Source organism: Arachis ipaensis, chromosome B9, assembly GCF_059453495.1.
Source record: "Arachis ipaensis isolate K30076 ecotype BB chromosome B9, ASM5945349v1, whole genome shotgun sequence".
In the NCBI taxonomy this organism is placed as follows: domain Eukaryota; kingdom Viridiplantae; phylum Streptophyta; class Magnoliopsida; order Fabales; family Fabaceae; genus Arachis; species Arachis ipaensis.
Window position 1 is genome coordinate 53,104,634 of NC_142444.1, and position 10,583 is coordinate 53,115,216.

Here is a 10,583-nt window from a genome sequence, read left to right on the forward strand (position 1 = left end):
GCTCAAATTTTGAGGTGGAAAGAATTTGGCCAAGAAGGCATTCACTAACTTTTCCCAAGAGTTCAGGCTCTCTTTAGGTTGTGAGTCCAACCATGTCCTAGCTTTGCCTCTTACAGCAAAAGGGAAAAAGCATAAGTCTGTAGACCTCAGGATTAACCCCATTGGTCTTAACAGTGTCACAGATTTGCAAGAATTCAGCTAGGAACTGATGAAGATCTTCCAATGGAAGTCCATGAAACTTGCAATTCTGCTGCATTAGAGAAACTAATTGAGGCTTAAGCTCAAATTTGTTTGCTCCAATTGCAGGAATTGAGATGCTTCTTCCACAGAAGTCAGAAGAGGGTGCAATAAAGTCACCAAGCATCTTCCTTGCATCTCCACCATTGTTGTTATTTTCGGCTGCCATGACTTCTTCTTTTTCGAAAATTTCTGTTAGGTCCTCTCCAGAGTGTTGTGCTTTAGCTTCTCTTAGCTTCCTCTTTAGAGTCCTTTTAGGTTTAGGGTCAGCTTCAACAATAATGTTCTTATCCTTGTTCCTGCTCATATGAAAAAGAAGAGAATAGAGAAGAAGAGGAATCCTCTATGTCACGGTATAGAGATTCCTTTATGTGAGTAGAAGAATAGAAGAATGAGGTAGAGATAGACTGAGAAGAATTCGAACACAGAAAGAGGGAGAGGGTTCGAATTATAAGAAGAAGAGAAGTGTTAGTAATTAAATAAATTAATAGAAAGAGAGGAGAGGGAGAGAAAATTCGAATACTAATTAAAAAGAAAAGAAAAATATTTTTGTTTTTATTTTAATTATTGGTTAGAATTCAAAATTATTAAAAGGAATAAAATTAAAATTAAAATTTAAAACAATTAGTTAATTAGAAAGAATTTTGAAAAAGTGGTGAGGGGTTTTCGAAAATTAGAGAGAGAGAAAAGTAGTTAGGTGGTTTTGAAAAAGATAGGAAATAGTAAACTTTTAAAACAAACAAATCAAGTGGTTAATTGAAAAAGATTTGAAAATCAATTTTGAAAAGATGAGAAGTTAGAAAAGATTTTGAAATTAAAATTTTGAAAAGATATGATTTGAAATTTATTTTGAAAAAGATTTGAAAAGGAAACTAAAAAGATTTGATTTTTGAAATTAAAGTTGATTACTTGACTAACAAGAAACTAAAAGATATGATTCTAGAATTTAAAGATTGAACCTTTCTTAATAGGCAAGTAACAACTTGAAATTTTTGAATCAAAATATTAAATGTTAGCATTAATTTCGAAAATTATGAGATAACAGTAAGAAAAAGATTTAAAAAATTAATTTTAATTAATTTTTTTAAATTCTCAAAAATATTAAGAAAAAATGAAAAATATTTGATTTTTGAAAAAGATTTGAAAAGATAAAAATTTTTAAATTGAAATTTTGACTTGACTAATAAGAAACAACTAAAATTTTAAAACTTTTTGACTAAATCAATTCAAAATTTCAAAATTTATTAGTGAAATAAGGGAAAGATACTTTTTTTATTTTTGAATTTTAATGAGGAAAGAGAAAAACATCTAAATGACACATGACATAAAAATTATGAATCAAAACAAGAAAGATATGCAAGAACACTTTGAATGTCAAGATGAACACCAAGAACACTTTGAAGATCATGATGAACATCAAGAACATGTTTTTTTTTTTTGAAAATTTTTAAGAAAAGAAAGACATGCAAGACACCAAACTTAAAAATTTTCAAACCTTAGACACTAATAATTCAAAAGTGCATATGAAAAACAAGAAAAGACACAAAACAAGAAAATTTAAAGATCAAATAAGGAAAATCTTCAAGAACAACTTGAAGATCATGAAGAACACATGCATGAATTTTTGAAAATTTCAGGAAAGATTAAAACATGTAATTGACACCAAACTTAAAATTTGACACTAGATTTCAACAAGAAACATAAAATTTTTGGTTTTTATGGTTTTTATTGATTTTTTTGGATTTTTTGAAAATTATTTTGGAAAAAGAAAATAAAGAAATTCAAAATTTTTAATAAGAATTCCAGGAATCATGCAATGTTAGTCTAAAGCTTCGGTCCAAAAATTTAGACATGACTTAATAGCTAGCCAAGCTTTATGTGAAAGCTTCAGTCCAAAAGATTAGACATGGCCAATGGCCAGCCAAGCTTCAGCAGAGCATTACAGACAACAGCCAAATTGATGGGAATCAAAAGGCTCCTGCAATGATAAGTGGAAGCCTCGGTCCAAAAGATTAGACATGGCTTGACAGCCAGCCAGGCTTCAACAGATCATGATGAAACTCTAGAATTCATTCTTAAAAATTTTGAAGAACAAAATAAAATATATATTTTTTTTGAATTTTTTTCGAAAATAAAAAGAGTAAAAACAAAAAGCTTAAACATGAAATAAAATTACCTAATCTGAGCAACAAGATGAACCGTCAGTTGTCCAAACTCGAACAATCCCCAGCAACGGTGCCAAAAACTTGGTGCACGGAATTGTGATCCACACTTTTCACAACTCTGGTACAGCTAACCAGCAAGTGCACTGGGTCGTCCAAGTAATAAACCTTACGTGAGTAAGGGTCGATCCCACAGAGATTGTCGGCTTGAAGCAAGCTATGGTCATCCTTGTAAATCTCAGTCAAGCGGATTCAAATTTTTATGAGGTTTTGAAAATTAAAAGATAAATAAAACATAAAATAAAATAAAGTTACTTATGTAATTCATTGGTGGGAATTTCAGATAAGCGTCTAGAGATACTTTGTTGCTTCTAAACCTCTGCTTTTCTATTACCTTCTTCCAACCATGCGTGCTCCTTTCCATGGCAAGCTGTAAGATCCTCTTAGTGAAAATGGTCCTCTACAGTTTTTGCACGGCTAATCAACTGTCGGATTTCTCGTCTCGGATGAAAAATACCAGGTACAGCTACCGCATGGCTAATCATCTGTCGGTTCCTGCTAGCGTCGGAATAGGATCCATTGATCCTTTGGCACACTGTCACTTGCACCCAACATTCGTAGGTTTGAAGCTCTTTACAGTCATCCCTTCCCGGATCCTACTTGGAATACCACAGACAAGGTTTAGACTTTTCGGATCCCAGAAATGCTGCCAATGGTTCTAGCCTATACCACGAAGATACTAATCTCACGGACTCGGTCCGTGTATTAGATATCCAAGAGAATATACTCCGGCTATCGTCCAATGGCTACGTTGAACATCATGTAGACCGCTTGTGGTTGTCAGGCATGCGGATCTTGGCTAAACGAGTAACGAAGATAGTGGGTGATTGTCATGGGTCACCCCTTCATTCTGACTTAACTGAATTAAGAACAAGAGTATATCTTGGAGAAGAAGTAGGCGTGAATTGAAAGAAAAATAGTAGTACTTGCATTAATTCATGAAGAACCGCAGAGCTCCACACCTTAATCTATGGGGTGTAGAAACTCCACTGTAGAAAATACATAAGTGAAAAAGGGTTAGGCATGGCCGAATGGCCAGCCTCCCATGGAGGTCTCAAAGTCCCAAAGTTACATGATATGATCAAAGATATAAAATAAATCTCTAAAAGTAGTTTTTATACTAAACCAGTAACTAGGGTTTACAGAAAATGAGTAACTAAGTGCAGATAGTGCAGAAATCCACTTACGGGGCCCACTTGGTGTGTGCTTGGACTGAGCATTGAAGCTTTTTCGTACTTAGGCTGTTCCTGGAGTTAAACGCCTGCTTTGGTGCCAGTTTGGGCGTTTTACGCTAGAATTTTTAGGCTGACTTTGGACGCCAGTTTGGGCCATCAAATCTCGGGCAAAGTATAGACTATTATATATTGCTGGAAAGCCCAAGATATCTACTTTCCAACGCAATTGAGAGCGTGCCAATTGGGCTTCTTTAACTCCAGAAATTTCACTTCGAGTGCAGAGAGGTCAGAATCTAACAGCATTTGCAGTCCATTTTCAGCCTCTGAATCAGATTTTTGCTCAGGTCCCTCAATTTCAGCCAGAAAATACCTGAAATCACAGAAAAATACACAAACTCATAGTAAAGTCCAGAAATGTGATTTTTGAATAAAAACTAATAAAAATATAATAAAAAGTAACTAAAACATATTAAAAACCATGTAAAAATAATGCCAAAAAGGGTATAAATTATCCGCTCATCAATATACTACATAGAGGAAACTGAAACCATACATTGGTGAATTCCCTTATGCACCAAAACCCTAAATGAGCACCAAAAGAGTTTTCAACCACAATCTAGGCCACCAAGAACCTCCAACAAGCACCAACAATCACCAACAAGCTCCAAAATTCAAGCTATCACCACATATATCACATAAATTAAAACCTAATACCCAAAATTAGTCATTTTTACTAGGGTTCTTGAGAATCTTACCTCATCTACTGAAATTTGGGCTAGAACCCAACATTTCCTCACCAAGGAGTAGCACCTAAACAACCAAAATATAAGGTTTTCTCAAGATCATCACTCATCAAACTCAAAATCTTAGGGCAACAGAAGGGAAGAAGAATTTCGAGAAACTTACCAAAAGGCTCAGATAGAATTGACGGACTCGGCGAGAGCTTCGCGTATCCGCTGACGGCACACGAATCGGAGCTCTGTAGCTCGAGATGTCGCAGATTGAAGTGAAGAGTGAATAGTGTTCTATCTCTTCTCCTCTCCCCCTTCTCTTTTCTGCTGTGTGTTGTGTTTTGTGAGTGAAAAAAGGTTCACTTAAGTGCTTATATATGTTGGGCTTGGCCCCAACTTGGGTTCGGTCCAACCCATTAGCGTTTTTAGCCTATTTGGCCCAACTTCGGGCCAAACCTTTAAAATTAACGCCCGGTTTTCTATTTCTAACATTTTTCTAAGATTTTTTACTGTTTTCACTTTTTCTCGTGCGGTACTGGGCAGACTTGAACTGGTTCAATCGGTTCAAGTGCTGGTTTGTGGTTCTTCACAGTTTTTCGCAGAAAACACATTTTCTGACTCAGAAAGACCCACTGAGTCCAAAAAATCATATTTAAATCCTCAAATTCTCACTCTAACTTTTTAGAATCTATTTTGGGCAATATAATAACTCAATTAACCGGTTGCTTGGTTGCGGTTTTTATATTCTCCCCACCAAATAAGAAATTTTGCCCTCAAAATTTGAATTACCTGAGAATAGCTCGGGATAATCCTTTCGCATCTTAGACACCAAGTCCCAAGTATGCTCCTCAACTCCTGCTCGCTCCCAAGAAACTTTAACCAATGAAACTTCCTTTCCTCGCAGCTTCTTCACACTAGTGTCGTCGATCCTCACTGGCGTTACTTGGAAAGTTAAGTTTTCCTTCAACTCAGTCGACTCAGGATGCAACACATGAGCAGCATCCGACGTTTATTTACGAAGTTGTGACACATGGAATACGTCATGCAAGTTAGACAGATGAGGTGGCAAAGCTACTTGATACGCCACCGGCCGAAATCTCTTCAGAATCTCAAATGGTCCCATATATCTTGGGTTCAACTTCTTGGTTTTGATTGCTCTTCCAATCCAGTTGTCGGTGTAAGCCTAAGGAATACATGCTCCCCCACTTCAAACTCTTAACAGTTTTCTCCTCTAGTCTGCATAACTTTTCTGTTGACTCTGAGCAGTCAAAATTCTTTCTCATATCTTCTTATTCTTCTCAGTAGTCTCCGCTATCAAATCAGGACCCAAAATGCTTGCTTCACCGGATTCATACCAACAGGGTGGAGATTGGCACTTCCGTCCATACAAGGCCTCATACGGAGCCATCTCTTTTACTTGGATAGGCAGAAAATGAACGGATTTGGTTAAGCAATCCACGACCACCCAAATCACATCAAATCCCGACCTAGTCCTCGGTAAACCTGTCACGAAATCCATCGTGATTCCTTCCCACTTCCACTGAGGGATTTCAAGTGGCTGTAACATTCCTGACGGCTTCTGATGCTCTATCTTCACCTTGTGGCAAGTTAGATACTTGGATACCACTGTTGCTACATCACCCTTCATCTCCAGCCACCAGAACATCTTCTTCAAGTCATAATAGATCTTCGTGCTTCCGGGATGAATGGAAAACCCACTGTTGTGAGCTTCCAACAACAAATCTTGTCTCAAACTTCCTACATCCGGTATGCAAATCCTTCCCTTGTATCTCCATAACCCTTCATCATCCTTAGTGAATTCTTCACGCCTCTTATCACCAACTGGTTGAAACAATTGCTGAAGCTTCTGCTCATCTTGCTGAGCCCTTTGTATTACTGATTTAAACGTGCTAGAAATTTGTAACTGGTTCAAACAAGCTCTTCTGGCAACTTCACCAATATCCAGCTTAAGATCCACAAATTTATCCACTAACTCCTCTGATGAGCGGATAATTTATACGCTTTTAGCATTGTTTTTACATAGTTTTCAGTATGATTTAGTTAGTTTTTAGTATATTTTTATTAGTTTTTAATTAAAAATCACATTTCTGGACTTTACTATGAGTTTGTGTGTTTTTCTATGATTTCAGGTATTTTCTGGCTGAAATTGAGGGACCTGAGCAAAAATCAGATTCAGAGGTTGAAGAAGGACTGCAGATGCTGTTGGATTCTGACCTCTCTGCACTCAAAGTGGATTTTCTGGAGCTACAGAACTCCAAATGGCACGCTTCAAATTGCGTTGGAAGTTAGACATCCAGGGCTTTCCAGAAATATATAATAGTTCATACTTTGCTCGAGTTTAGACGACGCAAACTGGCGTTGAACGCCAGTTCCATGTTGCAGTCTGGCGTTCAGCACCAGAAACAAGTTGCAAAGTGGAGTTCAATGCCAGAAACACGTTACAAACTGGCGTTCAACTCTAAGAATGACCTCTCCACGTGTAAACTTCAATCTCAGCCTAAGCACACACCAAGTGGGCCCCGGAAGTGGATTTCTGCATCATTTACTCATTCTATAAGCCCTAGTAACTAGTTTAGTATAAATAGAAATTTTTACTATTGTATTTACATCTTTGGATTATCTTTTGATCCTTTGATCACGATTTGGGGGTTGGCCTCTCGGCCATGCTTGAACCTTGATCACTTATGTATTTTCAACGGTAGAGTTTCTACACACCATAGATTAAGGTGTGGAGCTCTGCTGTTCCTCAAAGATTAATGCAAAGTACTACTGTTTTTCTATTCAATTCAACTTATTCCGCTTCTAAGATATTCATTAGCACTTCAACATGAATGTGATGATCGTGACAAAGTCATCATCATTCCCCTATGAACGCGTGCCTGACAACCACTTCCGTTCTACCTTCGATTGAATGCATATCTCTTGGATATCTAATACAGGGGACCGAGTCCGAGCTATTAGAGTCTTCGTGGTATAAGTTAGAACCCATGGATGGCCATTCCTGAGATCCAAAAAGTCTAAACCTTGTCTGTGGTATTCCGAGTAGGATCTGGGAAGGGATGGCTATGACGAGCTTCAAACTCGCAAGTGCTGGGCGTAGTGACAGACGCAAAAGGATAGTAAATCCTATTCCAGTATGATCGAGAACCGACAGATGATTAGCCATGCAGTGACAGCGCATTGGACCATTTTCACTGGAGGATGGGATGTAGCCATTGACAACGGTGATGCCCTACATAAAGCTTGCCATGGAAATGAGTAGGATTGATTGGATGAAGACAGCAGGAAAGCAGAGATCAGAGGAACGAAAGCATCTCTATACGCTTATCTGAAATTCTCACCAATGAATTACATAAGTACCACTATCCTATTTTATATTTTATTTATTTTCATCCACTATAATTTCTTAATACAAATTAATCCGCCTGACTGAGATTTACAAGGTGACCATAGCTTGCTTCAAGCCGACAATCTCCGTGGGATCGACCCTTACTCACGTAAGGTTTATTACTTGGACGACCCAGTGCACTTGCTGGTTAGTTGTACGAAGTTGTGAAACAGATATAAGATCATAAACGTGCGTATTGAGTTTTTAGCTCCGTTACCAAGGAATGGAATGATCACGATTTTGCACACCAAGTTTTTGGCGCCGTTGCCGAGGATTGTTCGAGTTTGGACAACTGACGGTTCATCCTGTTGCTCAGATTAGGTAATTTTATTTTAATTTTAAGTTTTTTTTATTTTATTTCTTATTTTCGAAAAAAATACAAAAAAAAATTTTCTTTTTCGTTTTTCCCAATTAATTTTCAAAAAATACAAAAAAATTTATAAAATCATAAAATCAAAAATATTTTTGATGTTTCTTGTTTGAGTCTAGAGTCAATTTTTAAGTTTGGTGTCTTGCATGTGTTTCTTTTTTCTCAAGAATTTTCGAAAATTCATCATATGTTCTTCATGATCTTCAAGTTGTTCCTGGCCAGTCTTCTTGTTTGATCTTCATATTTTCTTGTTTTGTGTCTTTTCTTGTTTTTCATATGCATTTTTAATTTGTTAGTTTCTAAAGTTTGAAAATTTCTAAGTTTGATGTCTTGCATATTTTTCTTTCATTAAAAATTTTCAAAAATAAGTCTTGATGTTCATCTTGATCTTCAAAGTGTTCTTGGTGTTCATCTTGACATTCATGGTGTTCTTGCATGCATTGGGTGTTTTGATTCATAATTTTTATGTTATGAGTCTTTTTCATGTTTTTCTCTTTCTTCATTAAAAATTCAAATATAAAAAAAATATCTTTTCCTTATTTTACTCAAAATTTTCAAAAATATGATTTGATTTAGTCAAAAAGTTTTTAAATTTAATTGTTTCTTATGAATCAAATCAAATTTTCAATTTAAAAATCTTATCTTTTCAAAATCTTTTTCAAAAATCAAATCTTTTTCATTTTACCTTCATATTTTCGAAAACTTTTTAAATTTGATTTTCAAAATCTTTTTCTTATTTTATTTCTTAATTTTCAAAATCTTTACTAACATTTAATATGATTGATTGAAAAATTTCAAGTTGTTACTTGCTTATTAAGAAAGATTCAATCTTTAAACTCTAGAATCATATCTTTTTAGTTTCTTGTTAGTCAAGTAATCAACTTTAGTTTTCAAAATCAAATCTTTTTAATTTTCTTTTCAAATCTTTTTCAAATTAAAATTTCAATCATATCTTTTTCAAATTCAATTTCAAAATCTTTTCTAACTTCTTATCCTTTTAAAATTGATTTTCAAATCTTATCTTTTTGTTTCAATCATATCTTTTTAAATTTCAATCATATCTTTTTCAAAAACAAATTTCAAAACTTTTTCAATCAATCTTATCTTTTTGTTTCAATCATATCTTTTTCAAAACTACCTAACTAATCCTCTCTCTCTTATTTTCGAAAATTCCCTCTCTCCTTTTTCAAAATTCCTTTTTAATTAACTAATTGTTTTAATTTTAATTTAATTTCAACTTTAATTTTTGAAATCTAACTTTCAATTTTAATTTTTATTTTAATTAAATTTCGAAATTCTCTCTCTCATATCCTTCTATTTATTTATTCATCTACTAACACTTCTCTTCCATCCAAAAATTCGAACACCACCTCCCTCTCTGTGTTCGAGTTTTCCCTCTTCTCTTCTTTACATTACATTCTTTTCTTCTTCTACTCACACAAAGGAATCTCTATACTGTGACATAGAGGATTCCATATTTTCTTTGTTATTTCCTTCTTTGTCATATGAGCAGGAGCAAGGACAAGAACATTCTTGTTGAAGCAGATCCTGAACCTGAAAGGACTCTGAAAAGGAAACTAAGAGAAGTTAAAGTACAACAATCCAGAGACAACCTTACAGGAATTTTCGAACAAGAAGAGGAGATGGCAACCGAAAATAACAATAATGCAAGGAGGATGCTTGGTGACTTTACTGCACCTGATTCCAATTTACATGGAAGAAGCATCTCCATTCCTGCCATTGGAGCAAACAATTTTGAGCTGAAACCTCAATTAGTTTCTCTGATGCAACAGAACTGCAAGTTTTATGGACTTCCATCTGAAGATCCTTTTCAGTTCTTAACTGAGTTCTTGCAGATCTGTGATATTGTTAAGACCAATGGGGTTGACCCCGAGGTCTACAGGCTTATGCTTTTCCCGTTTGCTGTAAGAGACAGAGCTAGAGTGTGGTTGGACTCTGAACCCAAATATAGCCTGAACTCTTGGGATAAGCTGGTCACGGCTTTCTTAGCCAAGTTCTTTCCTCCTCAAAAGCTGAGTAAACTTAGAATGGATGTTCAAACCTTCAGACAGAAAGAAGGTGAATCCCTCTATGAAGCTTGGGAGAGATATAAGCAACTGACCAAAAAGTGTCCTTCTGACATGCTTTCAGAATGGACCATCCTGGATATATTCTATGATGGCCTGTCTGAATTAGCTAAGATGTCATTGGATACTTCTGCAGGTGGATCCATTCACCTAAAGAAAACGCCTGCAGAAGCTCAAGAACTCATTGACATGGTTGCTAATAACCAGTTCATGTACACTTCTGAGAGGAATCCTGTGAGTAATGGGACGCCTCAGAAGAAGGGAGTTCTTGAAATTGATACTCTAAATGCCATATTGGCTCAGAATAAAATATTGACTCAGCAAGTCAATATGATTTCTCAGAGTCTGAATG

The 10,583-nt window shown here is 35.7% G+C and overlaps 1 non-coding gene across 1 annotated transcript; it reads right to left on the bottom strand.

The window, feature by feature from the left end:
• Positions 1-10,183: 10,183 nt before the first annotated feature.
• LOC148544671 (small nucleolar RNA R71) lies at positions 10,184-10,291 on the bottom strand. Its single transcript, XR_015900544.1, has one exon. It is a non-coding gene; the product is annotated as a small nucleolar RNA R71 (small nucleolar RNA).
• Positions 10,292-10,583: the final 292 nt, after the last annotated feature.